The following is a 27,084-nucleotide window of genomic DNA, read 5'->3' as shown; positions in this document are numbered from 1 at the left end:
TACTCTTCTTTCCATAGTTATGGGGACATGGCTTGAAACATTTCTAGAATTTCCATTCTATTTATGTCTATGATTTATTATTTGGTTTATAACATGATATCTATGCTAAAATTTCATTAAAATATTTGCAAAATTCCAGAATAATTCGCCATGCGTTTTGCTTAGAGTTGTTGCAATTCGTTTGAGCCGCAATGTGAAACTAATTTGGGCAAAATTTGACTTGAAATTGCAATGCATAGACAATCTCAATTATTTTTCGACATGCAGCCCAAAATGTATTGCTCAACTAAACTCTCGACATCTGTATTTGGGATAATGATTGCTTAATGCAATGCTTATAGCTAAGTGGCTACCTTTTAGCTAGAGAGCAGAGGAGTCCAACAACAACAATGGGTTGCATTTAGAGCATAGGTATTTAGTACAAACAGCTATGCTTTAAAACCAGCCCGAAAACCGGCCACCAACAGGCAAACGAGCCCCACGCCTCGCCTGAGCTGTCTCATCTGGTTGTTAGCAGGAAAAATGCATCAATGCATGCTGCTGTTGCTGTTGCAAAAGGAAAGAGAAAAGAAAAGGCCAAGACAACAGCGAGAGAAGGAAAAATGGCCAAACAGGCCGTCGCCAGACGAGATGAGGCCAAAGAAAATGGCCAAACAAGTTCGCTATGTTCTACGAATAACGACCAAACAGGCAGAGAACAGAGAAAGAGAGAGGGAGAGAAAGAGAGAGAGTAGAAGCCGAAGCAGGAGCTAGCAGTTGTTGGCGTGCTTGTTTGTCATCATCATTATCATCATCGCCATGGTTATTATCATTATCCACAGCTGTATGCAGTTTTTCAGTTTTTCACTGCCAGATTGCGAGTGGAATGGAATGGCGTGGCGTGGCGTCGCGGCAGACACGACGGAAAAGAAACATGTTTTTCCAGCAGCGCAATTTTACCTTGCCAACAACCAAATACAAAAACAAAAAATAAAACGAGACCAAGCCAAAAACGAAGATACATCCGCCGCATGGACCGCATGTCTTTCACTCGCCCAGGCAAGCAAATAGAGAGGCTGCCTAGCAGCTAGCCAGCCCGACAGTCAGTCATTTCTTCAACTTGGCTTAGAAGTTGGCTGGCTGGTCGTTTGGTTAGTTGGTGGGTTACTTCGTTCGTTCGTTTGCCGCAGTTGCGTTAAAAGGTATTATGATAAACTCTGCGCCAGAGCCAGAGCCACAACCAGAACCAGATGCAGAACAAGAGCTGCCGCTGCTGCTGCTACGGCTGCTGTTGCAAGCAAAGCAAACTAAAAGGCAAGCCAAGTTACTTACATGCAACATGAAGCACATGCCCCTTAGAGCATGTACATGTACACACAATAACACGGCAATTAGAAACAGCAAGAGTTTGCCACAGGTCTCTACAGAGGAAAAGCTCACAAAGAGTGTGCGAGAGAGAGAGAGAGAGAGAGAGAAGCGAGAGAGGGGAAGAAAGAGAATGAGACAGGTATTTCCACCACAACAGCGCACGTAGAATAGTAGTTGCATTAGCCGCTCCCCAAAAACACACACACAGATATACACACAGCCACACACACACACTCAGGCGGCACATGCCCCAGCTTAGCTCTTATACAAAAGTCTGTAGGTGGACCTTAAGTTGCGGCTTCAACTGAAGTTCTAATGAAATGCTACACAAAATTTTCAACTCTGCCAAAAATAATACACTGAAGAACCACAAACATTTGAGACAAAAGAAAGAGGTTTTTTCCTTAAACAAGAAAACTTCAAAAGCCAAAGTTTCAATTCTAAAATAAATACGTAACAAGCGTAAAGAACTTAAAGTATTTTTGTTTTGTTTTATTTTGCTGTATGCATATTTTATATGAGTCCCAACTCTTTTTCTTAATACTTAATTTCTTTCAAATCAGTTTTTTTTTACCGTAAGGACACACAAACATTTAAGACAAAAGAGAACTTCAATAAGAGTTTAAATAAGTTAAGAAGTACTCTGTATACATAATTAATATTATTCTCAACACTTCTTGTGTTTTTAACAAGCTCAGTTTATGTTTTAAAAAATTAATTAAAGTTGAAAAAAAGGCATTTCTTTCTATACATATATATATATATATATATATATATATTTGCTTTCGCCTAGCCAAACCACTTTATTTAATTTTTTAAAAGTCAATACACATATAAAGATAAAAGATTTTCTTTTTTTTAATTAAGTTGATTTTTGGGTTTATTTCGTTATATTTATATCTTGTAGCGTAAGATAGGGAGGTATGACTAGCAAGGAGGGAGGGGTGATGTGATGGTAGGGATAGAGGGGGAGGGGGAGCAGGAGGTAAGTGATGGAGTATGGGGTGATGAGGAGGAGGGAGTAAGTGAATGAGGCGAGGGATTGATGATCATTTTAGGTATGTTAAGTAAGTTTAGGGCTGATGTAGAGGGGATTTATTTGCTAGTGGTCGGTAGGCTATGGATTATGTTAGGTAGTTATTAATTATTTTATTTATTTAATATTTTATTTATTTATTACTTTATTTATTTAATATTTTATTTATTTATTACTTTATTTATTTAATATTTTATTTATTTATTGTTATTTAATTTATTTTTTAGTTTAAATTTTTTATTATTTACTCTTTTTTGTTCATTTATTGGATTCTATATATTATTTCAATGCTTTAATTTCTCGTTTATAAATTTTTCGTTTTATAAATTTTGGTTTCATTTCGACGAGAAACTTAATAGGCGTAAATATCAATTAAGTAATTATCAACTTTTAATTGAACATCAAAATCATTCATACTAATTTTGTGGTTCTTCTTTTATTTTCAGTTCACCTCGCCTCAAGTTTATGGATCCTGCAAAACACTTTCAAATTGACTTCTACGACCCACATCAACTTTTCTAAGTGCTCTTCGCCTAGACAAACTTTATGCTCGCTCGCCCGCCCGCTCATAAGCCAAAACTTTCAAAACTATATAGTTTTGCATCGCGTGGGTCGTGAAGACTCTGCGCTGCCTCCACATTAATTAAATTTTGCACCAACGTTTGTAAGAAACAAAGCAATAGCAATAGCAACAACAACAGCAGCAAATGAAAATAATAATAATACGATAGGGCGATGCCGCGCAGCTTTAAAGAGGAATTTAATTATAGCGAAGCTTCCAAACAAAACAGAAGAAAAAAAATCGCAGAGCCGCATAAAAAAACCAGAGAGAGGAAGACAAAAAGAAAGAGAAAGAGAGAGTAAAAAAAAATTAAAATTAAATGCGAAGCTCTACGTAGTACAAATCATGAGCTGTGCAGCCAGAAGCTAGCCGGGTCGGTCACAACATAGGGCCGTAGAGTTCCGCAACTGGTAGACCAGGGCAGATAGAGACAGAGCGAGAGACAGTGAAAGAAAGAGAGAGACGGTGAGCGGGAGGCTGACACTCAAAGGCCGCCTACAGTCGTTGCTCTGGTGCTTTTCTGCTTTTCGCTGTCGGGTTTAATGAACGGAAATCTCTTGCAAATATTCAATTGCTATACACAGCTCTCTGAAGCGCAGTCAGCGCAGACTGCATACAGATATACATACATATACATGTATAAATATATATATTTATATATGCACAGACACAGACAGGCGCAAGTAAAGTATGTATATATGTATATACATATAGGCACGATATGGTCGCATCCACAAACAGTGGAAGTGAACAGACAAAGCGCATGTCGAGGAGCAGCAGCAGCAGCAGCAGCAGCCGCCGCCGCCGTCGACCATGCCGATAATGATGTTGTGCATGCTGATGATGAAGTTACACTCCAGCCCGAGTGCAATGTGCGTTGTTTGGGCACACAGACCAATGATAATCAAGTTTCATAATGATGTTGCCCTACGGCTGCCAGACAGGTTGCTAGCCAGCCGCTGCCGCTGCGCCTGGTTTTTCGCAATTATTTGAAGTAGTCAACGGCAGCACAGATTTTCCACACACATACTCACACACCAAACAAAAAAATTCGAGAAAAACCGAAAGAGAAAAAACGCAAACCAAAATTATGTGAACTGTGAAAGCCTCTGCGAAACCATTTTTTACCAAAATGTAAAAATATCTGATAAAAAACAATAATCGGGAGAGTTTTTTCAATTGATCAGTCGGCATGAAAAAATTGTAATAAGTATTGAAATATAAATTCATATTTTTTGCAAGAATTTCATTTGGTTTTTTTTATTAAAATTTATATTGATTATATATTTATATAAAAATATATTATATTGTTATTTATATTTATTTTCAATAATTGATATGTATTAATATTTATATAAAAATATATATTATTATTTATATTTATTTTCAATACTTTATATGTTTCACATTTTAAATTGCATATAATTTCTATTTAGTTTATTTATTAAACTTGTTTTCAAATTCCTAATTTTAGAATTATATTTTAAAAATATTTATTAATTCATAAATATTTTTTATTTTTGTTTTATATTTTTAAAATATTTATTTAATTTGATTTTTGTAATATCTATTTAATAATATTTTTAAAATATTTATTTAAATATATTTTTAAAATATTTATTTAAAAATATTTTTAAAATAGTTATTTAAATATATTTTTAAAATATTTATTTAAATTTATTTTTAGAGACTGATGGGTATGCTTTATATATAAATGTATTTTTAAGAATTAAATATATAAACATACATATATATATATATTTACATATTTTTCTTCGACTCAAGTATTCCAAATTCTTGCAAGTTGGCAAAATATTGTAAATACATACATAAATATAATATAATTGTATACATGCAATATCTTCTATCTATACCATAAGCCACGTTATAACCGAAAACAGAACGCACTTGGCGACAGCGTTAAAATACATTTGCTGCAGACAAACTAAAGCCCGGGCCTAGGCCTAATGCCAAAACATATTTATAGGCTCGTCGTCGCATAGATCTGGCTCCCTCTCTCCCTCTCTCGCGCTCTCTGTCTATTGGTCTCCCTCTCTCTCTTTCTCTCTCTTTAGCTGCACATACATTTGCAATATTAATAATCTGCTGCCATTGAAAGCCATACAAGGCGCGACGCTGCGCCGTACGTGTCAACATTCGACGCTGGCTGCGCTGTCGACGCCAGCGGCGACTGCATGCGCGACGGCGCATATAAATTTTGTGTTCTTTTTTTATGCTTTTCTTTTGCTTTTTTTTTTTGGAGTGGTCTAGGAACTTTTGCGCCATTGCGAGTGGCATGCAACGACAACAAAAACAACTACAACAGCAATAACAGCAACAACAACAACAACAACAACGAGAAGCAACTTATGTGCCAGTGCAGTGCACGCAGAGCGTGTGGAGCAGCGAGTGGAGCAAAGAGCGGCGCAGCAAAAGCTAGCGAAACATGGCACAGTGGTGTCATTGGTGTAACGAACACACACACACATACAGATAAACAAAAAGACAGCGTGGGAAACGCCGCTATGGAAAAACTAAAAGAAATGAACATAAAATCAAATATGTTAAGCACTCGAAAGAGAAAAGGCGTCGTTGATGGCAAAGGAAAAATGTTGTTTATGGCCTGGCAACAATTTGAGGAGCAGGACTCGAGATTATTCGGATTCAGCTCAAGAAACGGCTATGCAATAAAATAAGGTTAGGTTATAAAAACAGATAATGGCAATGATAATGATGACCATAAAGAAATTAGCATACCAAAAAAAATATGTTAATGAATCTAAGACATGAATAATTGTAATTTGCTATAGAAAGTATATTTTGATCAAGTGGAGGTTATAATAAACAAGTGGAATTGAAAGAACTTGAATTGTAGGTTAATTATTAGAAAATTGCTCATTGCAAAATAAATAATAATAATTTAATATATTTATTATTATATATATATTTTTTTAATAATTTTAAAAAGTAATAAAAATATATATATTTTATATTTTATATATTAATATATTAATAAGAAATATATATAATATAAGAATTATTTTAATATAAAACTATAATTAATTAATTGGTCTATTACTGGAATTATGATTGAGCATACGAATATAAACTTTTAATGGGGCAACATATATACTTTTATGAAAAAGTTCCAAAGTTCCACTCATAATCAATTAGAGCAAATATGTTTATATTTCTTTAGTACAATTCTCAGCTAGTTTTTATATTCCAACGCGTCTACATTCCACACATAATTAAAACTATTTCCATCTATTTATAATTTCGCATTAATTTCTATATATTCAATTCTTTAATTTATTTGCTACAACCCGCACCACTGTGCAGTCGAACCGCACAAAATGCCTAGGCTCTATGGCTGTGCCTTGGCGCTGGGCACAGTGACTTTTGTGGAAGCAGGCAGGCAGAGAGTGGAGAGAAGAGGGACAGTGCGAGGGAGAGGGAGAGGGAGCCGGAGCAGTAGAGAGCGAGTGGCTAACCACGCCTTTCCATTGGCCTTTGTCTCTTGTGCTCTTGTGCCTGCCGTGGCTTCAGCTCCTTCTCCTTCTCTCACAGACTTCAATGCGTTGTTGTTGTTACTGCTGTGTATGTGTATGTGTGTGTGTGTGTGTGTGTTGAGTGCACAACAAATATTGTCGCCGGCTAGGTCGGGAAATCAACGCACTAAGCAGCGACACTGTGGATGCCCTCGCCGTCAGCCGCTGCCGCTGCCGCTGCTGCTGCTGCTGCCGGCGGCACAAAAGTAAATAGTAAACAAAAATAGTTTTGCAGGCCAAAGTAAAAATGCAAAAAGACCGCAAAGACAGCGGCGAAAATAAAATGAAATGAAACACAAATAAAAACAAAAGCATTGAGCAAAAGGCAAAGGCAAAACGCATGGCACAAGTAAATAAAAATAGCGCAAAAACAGCTTTTTCTAGTTGTTGTTGTTGTTGCTGTTGTTGCTGTCAATATTGTTGTAGTGGGCCAGTTGAAATGAAATTAAAGCTGCTTAAACGCAGCCCTGAGACGAGACGAGTGTGGTTTACAGTCCGTCTGTGTAAGTATGAGCGCATATATAAGTATTTACGCTATATAAGCACTGGCCATTTAGCCAGAGCCCTATACACACATGCTATATACACAAACAGCAAATATATACACACATACATACAGACATATGTACATATATAGCTAGCTCTTTATAAACTGATTAAGTGCACGGCATGCACTGAGCGACGCGGCCTAACAGCAAATGACGACGACGAGCTCCATAAATTGATAAGCAATTCCCTCCAACAAGATTAACAACAATTGGTTTTAGTTACTGTTGATAGGTGAGCTAGTTGGCTAGGCTAGTAAGTAGTTATGTTCAATTTGAGTACAATTGTTGGCAGTCTGCGGATCGATCATAGCATAATAACAGATGTAAGTGATTTATGCGATTGCTAAATTGATTAGTCATTGATAAGAATTTATAGAAAGTATTTATTTGATTAGCATGAGTTCAAATCAGGAAATGAATAGCTATATATATTCCATATACATACATATGTACAAGTCATTGCTTATTTACCTTATCTTTGTGTTAACACATTCACTTTCGATAAGCCTAACAACATATAATCATATCGATACAAGATCTAGAACAAGCTAACTCTTATCTGCGATGAATAAGTGTGTGTACTATATCATGTGGAGAGAAATTCACCAAACACGTGCTTAGATAAATAACAACAATTTATTTAACAGTAACAAAAAAATAAGCAAGGGGAAAAACGGCGAAAAGGGAAGCGTATGCGAATCACAACAAAACATAAATCACTCAAAAGGTCATTTTATTGACCTTGAGTAACAGCAGAGAGAGCGAGACAGAGAGCGAGCGAGAGCGCGAGTGAGCGAGCGAACGTTCGCCGCACAGAGTTCACAGTGCAATTGTCGCTGGCCCAACGCCATTTCACCCCATCCCACACCACCGTAGCATACAGTCAGCATTCGCGTATAACGGACAAATCATTTAGCATAAACAAATGCCAAGCGAATCGCAGCAAAAGAGATTACAAACAAATTGTATGCGTTAAAAATAAAACCAAAATGCAGCAGCAAAAAAACAATTCAGGGAGAGAGAAAGAGAGAGAGACACGCAGCGGGCATTGAACGCTTGATATAAGCAAAATGAAACAACAACAACAACAACAGCAACAGCATGAAAGGCAGCCAACGAAACGAAAAGCACACGCAATTTGCCAACGCAGCTGACGACTGCGACGCTGCAGCGCGAACATGACGAAGAAGAAGCAGCAGCAACAACAAAAATGTGTAAAACACATAAATAAATAAAACGAAATAAATTGCAAGTAAAGAAAAGAAAAGTTAAACGCATTTGATTGAGTTAACGATAGAAACGCGTCGACAACAACAACGCACAATGAACTTTCAACGTGCTGTTAGATACTTTACAGTTGAGATGCGCATAATTTCGAGCAGCTATCTCGCTCGCTCGTTCGCTTTGCTCGCCGCCTCTCTCGCTCTGCTTGTTGCGCAGTTTTGTAGCAATTGGTGTATGAGTAACACACATACATACATATATATGTATAACGGATATTACGTATGCGCAGCATTGGCTCTGTGCGCTTGCACTTTAAGCTTTGCTACATAACCGAAAATATCAGAGTTCAAAGCACACAAGCACACACACACACATACACGTGCGCATATAGTATTTTATTACACGACTGCATAAAGACCTTGGCTTGGCTTTGCTTGGCCCATTTTAAGTATCCAATTACAGCGGCAACAAACAGCATCAATAACAACGAGACGTAAACAGGCCCTTAGCTTATGCACATTGTACTGCAAATGGGCGTGTGTGAGTGAGTGTGAGTGTGAGTGAGTGAGTGTGAGTGTAAAAGTCAAACTATCAATTTCAATTATGTGCACAAACGAGACGCCTGTATTCGCACTCGCTCAGCAGCTTCCGATGACTATTCAAAACAATTAACTGCTGCAGCTAAACAAATATTCATTGCGAGTCTTGAAACGAAAACTAAATCTTGAAATGTGCACAAGCTGAGAGTACAGCACATTGTAGTTTATGGAGTGTTAGAGCGAGAAGGCATGCGCCTATTCGAAAGAAAAAACGAGATGTACACACACACACACACTCTTAGAGAGAATTGTAGTTACATCTAGGTGAGCCCGCAGCTAAGTACAAAGCGGGCCTGTTCGTCCCACACCTCGTCACACACACACACACACATACACAGCTTGACCCAAGCCCAGCCCCAGTCACAGACCCAGTTTCCAGTCCCCAGTCAAACAGAAACACAATTTCGTAAATGCACTTCAAAAATTAACTAGCTTATAAAACGTTGCACAATGCACAATGCATTGGCATTTGCAACAATAAAATAGCTAAATGTTTGCTTCTAAGCAAAAATTTTTATACAATACATAGCAGAAGCTAACAGCAGTGAAAGATGTTCTTAAACAAAGGTAAATACTTATGTCTAAGAGATGCCAAGTAAATGTTAATAAATTAACTAATGCGTACAATAATGTTTGATATTAATTAATAATAATATTTGACATCGCAAAAATAATTTGCAAAACTATTTTGCCAAAAATTAATTAACATTGAATTAACAATTATAATTAAATTATAAATATTTAGGAATTAAAATTAAAAAAAAAAAAAAAATTATAGCTTTTTTATTGGTTTGTTTAGTAGATATAATACATAAAATATATTTTTGTTATATTTTTAGTTAAAGTTTTCAGTATATAAAATACACATTTCTATATCCTACTCAACTTTAATTTAATATTAAAATTTTTAATAAAATATATTATATTAATATACAAATTTGTTACATTATTATAAATAACCATATACAATTAATTATTATTTAAAAAATTAATTATTATTTAAAATATTTTTTAATTATTCATTGAAAATTTTGTAAAACAATATTGAATTCAAAAATAAAAATATAAATTAAACAACTATTCTTCAATCTGATTCAGTCAATCATTCATTCCTAAACATTCTATTTGTACCACTGTGCGCACACTGTGCACACAAAAGCTTCAATTGTTAGTAAAATGCATTTTCGATGCAATACGAAATGAGGTTGTTGTGAGCAAAAATCACAGATAAAGCAACTCAGATAGGGCGAACGAACGACAGAGAGAGAGGGAGAGAGTGTGAGGGAGAGAGAGAGTGAGAGCTTGCTATTGCTTTGATAGGTAAGTGCAATTACGCTTCAATGCATCTTTAAGATATTGTATCTATAACGTTCTCTGTATTCGTGTGCCTGTTAGAGCAAAACTTGTAGCCAAAGTCGGCAGCTGTGGCTGCTGTTGCTGATTGACAGTGGGACAGGTTGGCAGGCCATTCAGTAAAATGTTACAGCCACCGCCCTTCTTCCTCTAGCTCTTTGCTTCCGAGAGATAAGAACACGTCCGTTTTCATACGCAGCATCCGCCGCAGCAGCATCGGCAAAAACTTCCAACAACTTTTCTATTAACGCAATACTGGGAAATATAGGCAGACATCGCTCGAGGCTCTTGGTCTATTGTATCTATACAAAGGAGATTGCATAAATATACATGTATATGTGTATGTGTATGTGTATGGGTGAGCAGCGCTGAGCTGGAGCAGAGTTTGTAGAGGCTCTGCAATTCAAATGCAATGAGGCGACACATACAACAACAACAACAACAATAGCAACATCACAAGACTGCAATTGATTGCAGCAAAAGTTAAGTAGATTATGATGGAAAACTTTTAGACACGACAGATCCAAAACGAATGGACCAGCGACTGCTGACTGACATGATACGAGAGTTTGCTACCACAGCAACTGATGCTGGTTGATGTGTTGCTGCTGTTGCTGGTGGTGCAGTGCAACCGCAGAAAAGTTTTTAGCCCAAGTATGTAGTGTGTACTGAGAGTTTTACTAACTATTGGAAAAATAGCAAAAAGAAAATACCGAAAACGTTAGCCAACGAAAGAAAGAAGGAAAGAAAAAACTAGTTTTTCTTGCTGCTTCGGCTTTGGCTCTGGCTCTGGCTGAAAAGAAAGCCAACCAAAGCCGGAGATGAATTTTCGCTGTTCGAAGGCTGTCAACGGTCTTATGATATTTATTTGCTAGAAATAAAATGTATATGCTTTAAAAAGGAATGAAGAACAAACCGCAGCTCAGGGCATTGATTGTGCGAGAGAGACAGCGAGACAGCGCGAAAAAGAGAACAAAGATAACTGGCGGAAAATAATCAACTTCCTTGGCGGCAACATTTTCTTAAGTGCAGCGTTTAACGGAAATTGTTAGCAGCAACAGAGAAACTAGTTATAATTTTCTTCTCTATTTTTTTGGCTGCATAGTTGTTGAATTTAATTGAACGGAGTTAATTTACCAGAGAAACTTGATGGAAATCTGGTGTAGAAAAAACTACAAAGAGCTAAGATTTCAAGAGACAGAAATCTAGAGGTCATAAAAAAGGGCAATGCGAGAGATTGTGAGAGATATATAGATGCAAGTCAGCAGCAAAGTTAAGCGAGATAAATGAACAGAAATATTGATATGACAGTTAGTGGAGAAAATAAATGATAAAATAAATAGAAAGTGAAGCTGATTTTTCTTTTTAATATATAAAGTTTTTAACACTACTTTGTGCACTTATAAAAAAAAAAAACTAAAACTTTTAACTATTATTTAAGTATAAATACATTGATATATATGATATACATATATGTATAGGAAATTAAGTCTAGTCAAGACAATCAGAACAATATATGAAATTGGATATTTAAACATTTGAAAACATTTTAAAAATATTTTTAAAAATTATTTATTTGTCAACAATATTTCAATTGCAAAGAAATAGGAAGTAATTCTTTTCAGTCAAAACTTTCAGCGCAGTCTCTAGCCAAAATCTTGAGATATATTTATCTTCTTATTCTTATAAGTATATATACATAATATATACAAAAACGCAAAGTAAACGTCTGCAAAACTAAACTAAATTCCTCTTAAGGCACATTTAGATGCTCAACAGAGATCTGTGCATAAGTTCATGTACTATAAATAGTCTCTTTATATTTAGTATCAAACATTTTCTTAATTTTCAATTAAGTTTGACCAATTATGGCGCCAAAAAGAACGAACTAAGCAACATCATTAGCAACAGCATTGGGGTCGATTTCTCTTTTAGTTGTGATTTATTCGATCAGAGCTCAAAGATTTGCTAAAGAATTCCCGCCGCCAGGTCAGTCAGAGCTTATTAACCTATTGCACGTCCGTCAATCAGTCAATCAGTCAGTCAGTCAGTCCGTCATTTGGCTACGCTTGGAGTTGAGTAAATTGATGAATCTTTAAACTAACACGAAACAAAAACATCTGTTCGACAGCCCGCCCAGGTTAATTAATATATGGCTACCTGAAAATCAATTCGCCCACCCGGGCTATAAAGCTCCGCTAGCTGTTGTATTAATGGGGTAGGCACATTCATATTCAAATGTGTTAAAACTTACACACATCACTAATTGCTGTTAGCTTCTTCAGGAAACAAAGATCAATGCATAGAAAACATACCTGTGGAAGAGAACAAAAAACAAAAGGCAAAAATTAGTTTAAAATTCAGTTGTTCATTCATATTTGTGATTTTTTCAATTTTATTTTATTTATTTTTTTAATGTTTGCCTCTAAAAGCCAAGCCCCAAAATAAATAAACCAAAGCGGAAGCATTTCAGCTATTTTGCATAAAACGTTTGCGTGTTTTTGTTTGCAAAAGTTGTACTTCAATGAATAAATACATATTCAAACCAAATGCAACGAAAAAATATTATTAAAAAATATATATATTTTGTACAAATATGCAAAAATATTTGCAGAGATAAATTTATTGTTGTTATACATCTTTTTAGTTTGGCATTAACAAAATGAATAAAAAAAATGATTTAAATGCAAAAAAAATTTGTTTTATTGTAAAAAAATATATAAAATATTTAAAAGAATTTTTAAATATTTTTTAGGTATATTAAAACATGCACCAAGAGGCAATTAGGTTATGAAAAATATATATCTATATATACTTTAATAAATAATATAATGGACAAAAATATATACAATATTTATAAATAAAAAATGTATATAAAATAAAAATAATTTATAAATAAATACAAAAAAATATATATAATATTCTATAATTTGATATATTTTTAATAATTGATTCAAATATATATATTTAAAAATATGATTGTTATTACTTATTTTTTAAAAGAATTTAAATATATATTCCACTTAAACCATAAATATATATTCCACTGTGTTTGTATTTGTTGCTCAGCGCTCAACGCTCAAACAATTTATACCAAATTTTCTTCCCATTTTCCAGCAATTTGTTTGCATTTAGAGAAAACTCGTTTTTAATGGCATGGAAAATCTTCACTTGTTTACTGCAGACACACTGTGCAGGAAATGAGAAAATTGCCGTGTCCAAAAGACAAGCAAAAGGAAACGAATAGTTTCGAATTGAGTCTCTAGGCAACGATGATGATATTGAACCGGTACTTTATGTATTTTCATCGCATTTTTGTTTCGTTTTTTGAGATACATTTTTTTCTTTCTGATTTCGACGTCAGGCGCTAAACGACGCTGAAACGGAACTGGTAGCCCCAAAAATAAGTAAACCGGCACAACAGGTAGTCAAGTAAGTCAGCCGTCCGTCTATATCAGAAGCGGCGACGACAGATGCGACAGATGGACAGCTGGACAGACGCACAGACATATCGAGTGCTAATCAAAAACAAGACAAGAGTTAACCAGCAAAATGTAGCAAATATAGTAAATGTGGCAAATCTGGCTAAATAACCGGACGAGCGTCAAATGGAAATAACAGATCCACTGCCATATAGGTCAATAAAACCCAGATAAGTTTGTCTATAGTATAATGGAAAAAGAAAAATGAAATCAAATGAATCAAAATCTTTGCCAAATCGAAAAAGAAAGAAAGAAAAATCAAATCAAAAGCATAATTTTTAAATCGCATGTCCGACAAAATATTTGACAAATTATTTCGCCCGCTGCGGCAGCAGCAAACAAAAGTTAATGAACTTGTTGGCCAGATGATGCTCAGAGCCACAGGCAGAGGCTGAGGCAGAGGCAGAGGCAGAGGCAGCAGCAGAGGCGGCTGCTGTTGATGAGAGGAAACAGAGAGTGCGAATGAGCAAACAGCAACACCAGCACGACAAGCTAATGATAATAACATAACACATACAATGTACACAATACCAAAAACAACAACAACAACACAACAACATTTGGTTGAATGAATGAAAATGCCTACACCGCGGCTAAAGCGCTTTAGCCCCAGAGCAACTACATAAACACTAAGGCGAAATTCGGTTAATAAAAACAAAATAAAGCAAATATACAGACATACACACACACGTACACACATACACATATATATTCAGTCAAACATCTCACTAGAACCTATATCAACAGAGAGAGAGAGCGAGGGAGAGAGCGCGTGCATGGAGCAAAAATAAATGCTGGAAACCCATTTGAGTATAATAACATCTAATGAGATTAGCAACAGCACAGCAGAGATAGAGAGAGAAGGAGAGAGAGTGCAAGTCAGAGCGAGAGAGAGAGAGAGAGAGACAAAGCAAGTGGGCAGATCGTTTAAATGATATTTCAATGCGTCAGATACTTGCATTTCAGCTAATTAATAACAAGACAAATGTTTCAATAAATCATAAAACGAGCAGAAACAATAAATAAATAAATAAATAAACGGAAAATGTATTGATCATAAAAAGCACAATGTATAAAGTGGGAAAATAAATATTTGTTTAGTTACTCGAATAGCAAAATGGGTGAATAAAATTAAGTCTAAGCACAACTGGGGGTTCAGTAATTAATAAATGAGAAATTGAGAAGAAAAAACAATTAATTTAAATTTGCATGCTAAAAAGCTTTGCTAGCCAATATTTAAATATTTTTAGCTAAACACATATTTTAAATAAATATTATTATATCATCATAAATGAAAAAAAAGAAACTTTAAATTTAATTCTTATAAATTTTGAGCAAAAGTTCAGCGTATATCATAAATAAATATTTTTGTTATGAATTCAAATTATTGTATATTAATTTCATTTAATTTTTAATTGTATTAATAACACAATAATATTTATTTTATTAATTGAATATACAATTTTTTGTATTATAATTTATTATTTATTTATTGAATTTATAATCTTTTTAATCTTAGTCTACAGTTTCTTTTTTTTTTTTTTTGTTGATTCTCTGTTGCTTATATGTATGTAAATTCGTTTATATTTTTAATTTTTGCTTCTCACACAAATCTCCTAAAAATGCTCCGAGTTCATTTATCAGCTAATCAACTCAATCAGGCAAGCAACTCTAGCAAATCGATACGCCCCATTTTCGAGCAATTTATAAATGAGCTAATTATGAACAGACTTTAGGGCGATAAACGAAATTGATAGACACGAAAATACCCTGCAGAGAGAGAAATAAAAAATAAAAACTGAAACAAAAACTGAAATTTATACTTGAAAATATTTAATGTTTATATATTAAGTAAACTTAAAACTTAATTAATTACTAACAATTCAAATTTATTTTAAACTTTATTTCTTTCTCATTCATTACATTCTATTGCTCACTTTAATATGCCCATTTCACATTTCTTTTATAATTTATATTCTCTGTGTGTATTTGGTTTTTGGCTTCTTTTTTTCTGTTGCTTGGGGGAATTTCGATCGACTTATTGTAGTTAATACATAAACGAGATCGCCGCCTTGTCGGCGTATATAATATTATAATAAGCAAAAATAAATGCTCATAAATATGAACAGGTTGGACACACAAAAAAGGCGACACAGAAATTGATACGTTGACATTTGCATTTAGCTAAAAAAAAAAAAAAACAAATAAAATACCAAATTGATTTTTTTTTTTTATTCGTTTTCGATTTCAATTGCTGACAGACAAGCAACAACAAATAGACATTGTCATCGTGTAGTCAAATTGGATTTGGCTTTAGAGGAAAAAATATTTAAAGTTTTTCCATGTATTATACTTGTTCAGGCAAGTGAAATGAGTATATTGGTTTGTTAAGCAATCTATATTGGCCGTGAATGAGTATGCTGCAGTGGGTAACGCCCGTCTGCAACGTTATTGCTTATTTCTATATATTTTTTAGTTGGCCAAATAAGGTTGTTTGCAGATGCAGGCGTTGACAAAAATGGAAAAGCTGACAGCTAAGGGGAAAATCAATGGATTTTGGTTTGGCTTTGCTGCTGCTGCTGCTGCTGCTGTCAGTGCAATTAGCAACTGCAACAGCAATTCCTAGAAATAGTCAAGCTATTCGTAACTGGTTGAGAGTCAGATAATGCCTGAATGCTCAACTGATTGCAATTGGATGCTGCCGTCGGCCGATGATGGATGCTGAATTCTGTTTATGCCTTGCACTAATAATGTAAAAATAGATTCAAAGAATTAATGGAAATTTTTTATGGAATTTCCAACTGCAGCTGTAAGTCATCAAAATCCATTTATTGCCGATTGCGTGTGTGCAGATGCGTTTACGATAAGCCAATGTCCAAAATGTGCTTGAATTCAGCTTTGCACTTTCCAAGGGATTCAGAGAGAGAAAGCGAATAAGAGAGAGAGAGAGACTGCATGAGTGTGTGTAGCAATAAACACACATATTGCATATCTACTGTAGACGAATAAATGTGCCATAAAAAACCAAAAGAACTAAATAAAACGACTATTAAAGAAACAATATCAAATTTGCGAATTTAGTTTGAATTTTAGATTTTTATGCGCGTTCAGTTAGTGAATAAGAGTATATTTGTTTGTTGGGTAAAGTTCAGCAGACATGAAAACATTTACCAAATTAATTTGCAGAGCTAAAATGTGGAATTGTGGAATGTGGAATTGGTTATATTTTTAATATCCTCTTTATTACTTAAATTATTATTTATTTTTGTTTATTTTATTTTTTGTATTATTATTATTTATTTTTGTTTATTTTATTTTTTTTAATTATTATTATTACTATTATTTATTTTTTACTTATTTTTATTATTATTATTATTATTTTTATTATTATTATTTTTATTATTATTATTTTTATTATTATTATTTTTATTATTTATTATTTTTAATATGTTATTATTATTTTTAATATTATTATTATTATTTATTTTTTTAAATAATTTTTTATTATTATTATTATTATTATTTTTTTTTAAATAATTTTTTATTATTATTATTTAATTATAGTTATACTATCTATATTACTCAATCAAGATATATTTATACTCATTGGTAAAGTTGTAGCTATGATAAATACTAAAAAATTATAATACATGTAGTATTTATTATTTAGTATATAAATATTATTTTATTTTATTATATAAATATTATTATAAAAATAATTTCTGGTAAGCTAACATTAATTGTTAACTTATACATTTTAACATGGATTCATTTAACATTTCTATGTAGCGACTTTAAAATAATTAAAGGATATTTAATTTGATCATTTTAGTTAAAGCTAAACATAATTTACTTGTATATTAAGTATATTACTCTAATCATTTGTAGATCTCGAGTAAACTGAAATCATCTGGGCGCTACTCATGTTCTATTAAAGCTTGTAAGCACCCATGGATCGCATGTAGCTTACTATAAGAGTGTGTGTATGTATGTGTGTGTGTGCCTTATGCTCCCCGACAGTTATGACTGACAAATCTGACAGCTATGGGGCGCTCGCTCTACACACATACATACACATATGAGCATAGCTTATGGCACGCATCATATGCTCGTAACAAGAGCTGAGTATTCAACTGGAGTGAGAGTACGAGCCCTGCTCTGATAAACGAACGGGGTGGCCGCAGTTATTATCAAAGCTCTGGCAAGCAGTCTCGCTTCGTCTCGTTTATGCGACTGACTTTTTACAGCATAAGCTTGTGTGAGTTAGAGCAGCAGCAGATATATACACACATATAATGTACGTATATATATATATTATGTAAATTACGAGCAGAGGATACATTCCGCAAGTTCAAGTCCTGCCGAAAATGCCGTCGTGCAAATGGCATAAATAAATGGTTTCGTTTACGACTCTGGACATTAACCTGTTAAATTTCTAATGTGTGCGAGTCAAGAGAGAGTGTCCCGCGTCCGTGCCGCCTCGCACAGGGACAGCCCGTCGGCCAGGCAGTGAGACAGTCAGTCAGGTAGGCAGGCAGTCAGTCAGCGAGACCCGCAGTTATTTCAGCCAAACATAGCGTTTGCCTCACGTCTCTCCACTCGGGCCGCCCCGTCCCGCCGACGACCCTTAAAGTTGTTGCTTTTCCGGCCGCAAATAGCCAACGAGCAGCAACGTTTTGCATATTTAAGCAGCCAACCGCCAACCGCCAACAGCCAACGGCCAACAGCAAGCGACCTGACAGCCCTGGATAATCTGCCATACTAATATGAGCGCAGCCCCCACGGCGGGCGTGAGGTGTGAGGGAGAGACTTTGACTTCAACTTTAAATGCGATTGCAATTGCGAATGCACAGCGAGAAATTAATGAGTGTGTGCGAGTGTCTCCAAATGCTAATGTTATGTAATTTCATTAGCAAGTTTACTTGAAAACGGTTTACCTATTCATAAGGTACAAATGCTTTTTTAATCAATAGAAGAAAGATATGGCCAACACTGAGAGAAATTAAATGAAAATAAAATAAAATAAAAATAAATATATAAATAAAATAAACTTGAATAAAATAAAAATAAATATACAAATAAAATAAACTTAAATAAAATAGTAATAAATATATAAATAAAATAAATAAATTAAATAAACTTAAATAAAATAAAAATACATTATAAAAATCATTAAATTTCAACAATACAAAAACATAATAACATAAAATGATTTTTATTTATTTATTTATTTATTTTTTTTTTTTAATTTTAGAATTTGTTTTATCTAAGCTCTGAATGGAAATCTGTTTAAATTATTTATGGTCTACAAGTTCTAAATATTAATAAAAAAAAAAAATAAATTATATAAGCTCAAAATGGAAATGTTTAATCTTTAATAAATACAAAATATTTAATATAAAAATAAACTGAAATTTTAAAAATTTTAAATTGTTGCGTAAAATTCGGTAGAAATTTTAGTTAGGTTCAGAAATAAAAAATAAATAAGAAATAAAATATAAAATAAATAAATAAATAAATAAATAAATAAATAATAATAATAATTCCTATTAATTATCCCAAGTATCCAGTAAACCCAAATCCTTTCTATATCCCCATCAATGTTATTTTCATCTAACAACATTTTTGCATTCCAATCTATAATTTTAAATTCAGTTACTAGAGTGCACTCATTTCGCTCAGTGTAAGTAGCAGCAGCGGAGTGAAGGGGTTTTTGCATGGGTAAGCAGGCTGGCCACAAAATCAATAATGATTACATTTGCGTTGCATATTTCACTACACTGGGGGCAAGATTTGTAGCCGCCGCCGTCGCCGCTGCTGTTGTTGTTGTTGTTGCTGCTGCTGCCCATCGTCTAAATGACATTTGCGAGCCTACGACGACGACGACGACGACGCGACCGGAAAAGGAGAAGGCGCAACGTCAATTCTTGGCCGGTCAGGTGGTTTGTTGGTTACGGTGGTGCTGGTGGTGCTGACGCTGCTGTTGGCTGGTGTGAAAAATGCAGCTAGCAAAACACACAAAAAAATACACACACACACGCACGTACACACACACAAAAGACGGAACGCGGTTAAGTGCTCAGAGGCAGCAATAATACAGCCTACGCCCACATCTAAACAGGGCGGGGGAGACTATGGGAGACAGGGAGAGGGCGAGACTGGGATCGGGAGTGGGAGGTACACCCCACTTTAGCTCTGAGCTGTGGAGAATAAGAAAGAAAAAAAATGGAAATAAACGGGTTGAGTACTTTGCGCTGTGGGGCTTCGAAGCAAAAGAAATGCAGAAAGCAAGAGGAAACTGCAATAAGTGGCGCGCAGGGTCAACAATAAAAGGGGGCGCGCGAGCGTTGGTGACGGGTGGGAGGCGCGCCTGATAAAATGGGCAGGGGAAGCGGGTGGCCAGACAAAGAGGAACGCCACTCAATGCAATTCAGCAACGTCAACGGCCTACAGACGACGGCAATGAGTAGAAAACAAAGAATAAGAATCAAATAGAGAGAAATTGTGCGAGACAGAGAAAGAGCGAGAGAGAGCGAGAGAAGGGAGGCGGGACGAGACTAAGACGAGACTAAGCCAAAGCCCATGCCCAACCAGTTAGAAATTGCAACAGCAAAAATGCAACAAAGTACAGCTACCAATCTGATAGCGAGTGCACACACGCACACAGACAGCGAAAGAGAGACACACACATGCATCGTCACTTACAGCTACCTACTCCGCCGCCTCATCCCCCCCACGCTCTCATACGCTTTATGTTCGTTTGGCAGGTTGAAATTCAACGCAGCAGAACGAGCGAAGCGACAGCGCAAAGTAAATGAGTAACAGCAGCAAAGAAGACTGACTGCACAATACCCTAGCTATGCGAAATAATAGCTGATGTGACTGTGAAACGCCTTAGACTTAAATTAAATAAGCAAAATAATTCTAGAAGCTTTTTCTATATTCTGCAAATGTATATACAAGAGAAGCATATACAGATATGCAAATTTACATATATTTTATATAATAAATTTCATGGTACAGCAAATATTCCATATTGCTTATCTCTCGTTCGCTCTCATTATTTCTTATTTAATAATAATTTCTTGCCATCATTAATTTTCGCTTTTTATAAGACGTTATTTATATCATAACTAAATAAAAATATACTCATAATTTAATGTTGAAGTTTCCTCTAGAACTTTTTATCTTATCATACTGCAATAATATGTGTTGTCCGTTTATGATGACTGTGAATTGGCAAATCTCGGACTGGTATTATTGAAATATTTTTGGGTTTCTTAGCAATACATAAATAAATAAATGCATATATAAATAAATGCAAATCCCTTGAATACTCATTAAACAAATGGTAATTTCAATACATCAAACTCATATGCCTGTTCGAACAGAGTATAAATAGCAAAGAAAATGTTCGCGCACACACACTCACACACACAGAGACATGCGAAATACCAGACAAAAAAGAAAAGCAGGCGACAAAGCGACGTGTGTGCATCAAAAATAAAAAAGTACAAAATAGGCACAGTGCGAACGAAGGAATGCAAAAGAGAGCAAAAGCAGCAGCAGCAGCAGCAGCAGTGCAGCCGCAGCGCAGCAGTAGCAAAACGCAAAGTAGAAAATGCAACATAAAGCGAACACGTCAAAGCAATTGCAAAAAGGAAGAAGAAGAAGCACAAGCAGAAGCCAGAGCACACCAGCAGCAAATCGGGCGGTAAATGGGCGGAACAGGCAGCTGTATATCATGTACGCAAAACAAATAACTGATAAAAGCCTATACAAAAACGAAGAAAATACACTTGTATGCGTGTATGTGTGTGTGTGTGTGTTTGCGAGCTTAAAATTCATTGGAAAAAAGTTATTAATTGTGGCTTGGATAGAAAATAAAATAATACTGTTTAAATAAATATATATATGTATGTACATACATACATATGTATGAAACTAGAATGCGAGCTAAATAAGTAAATTATCTAAACATAAAACAATAAATAAATAAAATAAATTAATTAAAAACAATAAAAATAAATTTCTATCTTAATTTTAAACAAAAATAATAAATCACTTACATACATATAAAAAAAACAGTATAGGTAAATTATTTATCTTGAATAATAATTCATATTGAAAATAAACACAATCAACCAAATTGAATATACAAGTATGTATGTATTTTCCAATTCCAAGTAAATCATCATACAACTACAGTTATAAATCCCAGCTAAAGCTTTCATCACAACTAGTTTTGTTTTCTGTCTGTTATTCTGTTTGGTCAGTAATTTCTGGTACTCAACAATACAATGTTCTTAAAATAAATCGAATTGGATTCTCAGAGATTTCTGGTTTGCCTTCCAGAGTCAATATGTGCATAAAGATAAGTGTGTTCGTTTGCATGTGTGCATGTGTGTGTTTTTGTTGTTACCAGCTCAAGTTTGGTGAGCGTGCCAAGTGTAAATGATTTGTATATGACTAGGCATCAGAATCAGCAGCAGCAGCAACAGCAACAAAAAATCTAAACAACAAAGCAAACGCCTGAGCTTGAGCTTTGTGCAAAGCCCCGAACCAAGTCAACGGAATATGAAAGGTGGAATGAAAGAAAGACAGAGCGCGAGAGAGTGAGTGAGTGAGCGGGCTTGAGAGTCGAGACGGGTGTAAATTCAAATTCAAATCTGTCTCTTTTCAAGTGCAGCGAAGCGACGACGACGACGACGGCGACTGCGACAACGACAGCGACAGCGACGGCTGCGTCGCCTTAAAAGTAATCACAATTGAATTTTATAGGCGACGGCGAAGATGCAGCAACAACGACAGCAGCCCATAGAAAAGTTTCTGCAGTTTGTTGTCTGGTAGGCTGATAAGAATAAAGCCCTGACGCGTTACCAAGCGTAAATGATTAAGGCTGAAAAAAGGGTTGCCAAAAAAATGAATTCTAAAAAAATAAAAAATTAAATCGTTCGCATTGCTGCCCACGCCAATTAGAAAATGTACATAAATCCCAACTGGTAAACCTACCAGTGTTGTACAATGTAAAAACAGGCGACTCGCACACACACATACGCACACAACGGCTACAGAATATTTGAGAGCGAAGAGCGGAGAGCGGCTTGCGCAAGAGAGCAAGCAGCAAACTCAAAGGCGCGCGTAAACGGCGACTGTTCCAAGAATGCAAGGCACAAAAGGAGACAAATAACAACAAAAAGAAGAAAACAAAGAGCGCTAAGGCAAAGCAAAACGTGAGAAGCAAATAATAATGCGACGCCGCCGCCGCCGCCGCCATACAAAAATCAATTTCAAGCGGCGTGGGGACGAATATGTTAAATGCGAATGTGATATGTGTGTGTGAGTGAACGTGTATATGGATGCTGTCTTTGGTTTTGCACTCAAAAAAAGGAGCAGCGCAAAGAGTGTAACGAATTTCTTATTCCCTTTCAAATTGATGTTTATGAATTTAACACAGGCACATGGCAACATTTTATATTTTTATAAGATAAATTTCTTATATAATATGAAATTAGTATGCGAATTTATTTTGAGCGTCATAACTTGTATATTCCGAACATATAGAAATAACAATGCAAATTATTTAAGACCTGTTTTTCCAGATCTGAGTCTGAATGAAATACATTTTAGGTATGGAAATATTTTTATTTTTGCTACATATGCACTGATCAATTCGTAATTGAATATATTTTCGCATGCGTTACCAAAGATATGTACAATTCATATGCTCATCTCCAGTGAGCGCATAAAAACTGTATACACCACAAACGCACTCACATAGAAACACACACACACACATACACATTGAAACAGGCACGCAACACGCGACGGCTTTGCCGGCTGCCCACAAAGATGAGAGCGAATGGAAGGTACAGAGAAAGAACGCTTAATTATGCTTAATTTGTTGTTAATCAAACTGACAAACAATAAACTTATTAAACAGTTGTAAAGTCGCTTATATAGTTTTCTTTCAAGTTTTTTGCACAACACTTGCAGATAGCGAAATAAACGATGAGAGAGCAAAACGAAAGACAACAAAATCTGCTTCAAAAAATTTTTGTTCAGCAGTCAAATTCAGTGTAAAACAAAAAATTGCGCTCACGTTTTTTCTCAATTATAGCTGTAGTTGATGTTGAGTGTTGTTGTAGCTGTTGTTTCTTTTATTATTGTTGCTTTTGTTGTATTTTATGTATGTTTTGTGTGTTTTTGCCGCTTCTTTCAATTGCTGTTTTTTTTTTGTACACTGCTCTCTTCTCTGCTTTTCGGCTTCACGTTTCAGACTTTGTATTGCAATTAGCAATTTGCAATTTTAGACGCGACGCGCTTATATTTGGTTTTATTTTTGTTTTTTGTTGGTTTTTATTTGAAAATTTGTTGCTTGTATTTTTTCCTTGTTACAGTGTAATGCACGACGCGCGGCGACAATAGGCTATGCACAATACAATTTCCTTATTTGCTGAAATTTTTCACTGACCAACAAATCGAAACGTTGCGACGCGTTGCGAGCTGAACGAACCGTACACCACCATTAAATTTTTATAAATGACTCAGTTTCGCGCTCAGTTTTTCTTATAAGAACAAACAAGCTAAACGGGCTGCCACATTGCGCTCTCCGTCTCTCTCTCACGCTCTCTTTCGCTCTGTTAGGAGCAGTGCTGCCAACTTTTTACCAGAATAAAAAGCTGTTTTTAGATGGAAGAAACGGAAAAAAAAGCTGAAAATTTTTACAAAAAAGCCTAAAAAAAAGCGGTTATTATGGTTTGATTGTTTTTTTTTTTTTTTTTTTTTTTAATTTACAAGATTTTTAACATGCTATCTAATTCTTCGCGACTAGCATCGGTTTCAGAATCGTACGACCTGTTAGTACCTATCATGCGAAGATAATTTGAAGGAACTTTGTATTCATAGCAGCATTTGCCCAGTCTTCGCAAACCATATCTGTGTGTTATATTAAATAAAAAAGTAATATATATATCGGTATCATCTTTTCACTCTCAATAAAATATTACCTTATGCTAAGAATACTGTTTATTGTGCTTAGGCTCATCGAGTTCCTTAACTTGGACTTTACCAAGTTAAGCTGGCTAAATACGCGTTCCACCTCCGCGTTGGACCATGGTAATGAAAACATTTGCAGGGCAACAGCTGCCAAGTCAAGGAATCGGCGGTTGCCGCCAGAATCCTTGTAATTGGAGACTTCATTCCAAAATTCGGAGCTGTCATTAACGTTTTCCCACTTAACTAGATTAATATCATAGTACTGCCGCTCAATGTCGGCTATTCTGTCTACTTGGAGGTGTTCCAACAATTCTGTAATTACTTTTTTTTTAGTTGACACAATTTTATCAACGGAAAAAACGTCAATGTTTTTTAAGATTTTAAAATTGTCGGGGAGACTGCAGATAAAATCAAAATTATTTAACGGTCGGTAGAAGAATCAGAAAAATTGGTTACCTCTGCTTTAGCTGCTTGATAAGTTCAATAACAAAAGAAGAGCAGCGAGCACGAATTTCTTGTTCGAGGCCTGCACCGATATTTAAAGACTTGATTTTCTTTTCAAAATCATACCCTTTGTACATATCGGATTCTACATGCTCTTTTCTTACAAGTGGCAACCGCCATGTTAACCATGGTGCGCGCAGAGGTTTGTGCAAGACTTAGCTTAAGTGTGTGTTAGTGCTACATATCCGAACGATATACATATTAGGCTAAGGCAATTAGCATTCGATATATACAAAAAATATATACAATATTTAATACAAAGTACATGTTTTCAGTTTTAAAAAAAATCGAAGTATTAAAAAAAATCGAAAAAAGCCTAATTCATTTTCAAAAAAGCCAGAATTCCCGCTTCCCGCAATTCTTAAATATTTCCCGCAATTTGTCTTCGGAAAAAGCCAGATTTGACGGGAAAAAAGCTGAATTGGCAGCAGTGGTTAGGAGAGCGCGTACGCCACCCGCAGTGCTGTTAGGTTAACATGGCACTCAAACTGTTAACGCGCCGCTAAAATAGAGAGCACAATGAGTGGTGTACAGTGTACAGTGCGCAAACGGGCTAACCGAATTGCATTGCATACGCTTGGGGATGCACTCGAATGTTAACCGAGCAGCTTAACAGCTGACTGTTAGCGAGAGTTGAGTATATTTCGTATTGTTTGTGCGCTCTTTTATATGCTCTACGACACTATGGTTATCTCGCTTGCTCTTGTTGGTGTCCTGCTTTAAGGTAGTTTGAGCACATTTTACTGAGTGAACTAGCGTTATGAGTGGGGATACTCGACAATGTTTGTTGAGTGTCACATTTATGGAAAGAAACAGTGCTGCCAAATTCTGAGCATATCAAATGCGCGAGATTCAACATCATCTGCAACATTGCAGATAATGATTAATATACATGTATATACAAATTGCATTGCATTATTGACACCTGACAACAATACAACATTTACTCAAATGACACAAATAACTGTTTTTAGCACCTTATGAATTATCACAGCCGCAACGGCAGCCAGCACAATATTTATTTATCTAATAATTTATGTTTTTTGGCTTTGCTTATAATATTCGCAAATCTTAAGAATACTATTTTTCAATTTATATTATATATATAAATATGTAATAAAAATAGCCGTACACCTCATGCCGCAGCGGCCAGAGCTTAGACTTTTCTAATTCTCAAATTCGCTTAAAATGAAAAACATTTTTGTTTCGATACAATCCTCTTATCTCTTAATAGAATTATTTATTTAGTATTTTATTATATATGCATTTTTCTGCGTATTTATCATAAAGAAATATTTACAATCCGATTTTTTTTTTTTTTTTAGATATGTAAAATAAAATAAATAAATAAACACATATATGTATATGATTTTTCCAATCTCTTAAATAATGCTTCGTTAGGAACTGCAAAAATTTGCAATGAATTTATTTATTCAGCTGATTTGATATTTTGTGATACCCTGGAAAATACGCAACCTTAGCAAGGGTTAGCAAAGAAAAAAGTTGTGAAGAAACTCGCTTTAATACAGAATATAATATATAATATATAGAGATGCAATAAAAGTAAACCAAGGATTTAATGTCCACTCCCATTGGAAGTCAATTAAAAAGCATTACGAGGTATTCATAAGTCCATCAAGCACTCACTCACACACGCATACCTACTCACATTTTTAGTCGAAAAGCAACAAAAAAGTAGAAGTCCCAAATGGAATATAATTTCATATGCTTCACGTAAATCAGATTAAAATATTGCACAAGTGCTAAATGCTATGTGAACACCTGCGCGCCGCAGCCTCACCTGAGTTTGTATAGCTCTCTTTATGTGTGAGTATATATGTGTGTGTGTGTTGCAGGATGAGCACAAACATAAGCACAAA

The 27,084-nt window shown here is 35.0% G+C and overlaps 1 protein-coding gene across 8 annotated transcripts in view; it reads right to left on the bottom strand.

Annotated features, from left to right (window-relative positions):
• mub (poly(rC)-binding protein mub) overlaps window positions 1–24,262 on the bottom strand; it is a 71,901-nt gene extending 47,639 nt beyond the window's left edge. For 3 of the 8 annotated variants that reach the window (XM_089260339.1, XM_089260342.1, XM_089260343.1), the window contains exon 1: window positions 23,805–24,261. The gene's annotated coding sequence lies outside the window, so the exon portion shown is untranslated. Of the gene's footprint in view, window positions 1–12,474; window positions 12,536–23,804 lie in introns of all 8 variants that reach the window. The other 5 variants (XM_018100711.3, XM_018100713.3, XM_089260340.1 and 2 more) reach the window with 4 other exon arrangements.
• Window positions 24,263–27,084: the final 2,822 nt, after the last annotated feature.

This window comes from Drosophila navojoa, chromosome 4, assembly GCF_054131105.1.
Source record: "Drosophila navojoa isolate 15081-1374.11 chromosome 4, UAZ_NAV_1.0, whole genome shotgun sequence".
In the NCBI taxonomy this organism is placed as follows: domain Eukaryota; kingdom Metazoa; phylum Arthropoda; class Insecta; order Diptera; family Drosophilidae; genus Drosophila; species Drosophila navojoa.
The sequence above is the reverse complement of the archived record's forward strand: the minus strand, read 5'-3'. Positions and strand labels throughout refer to the sequence as shown.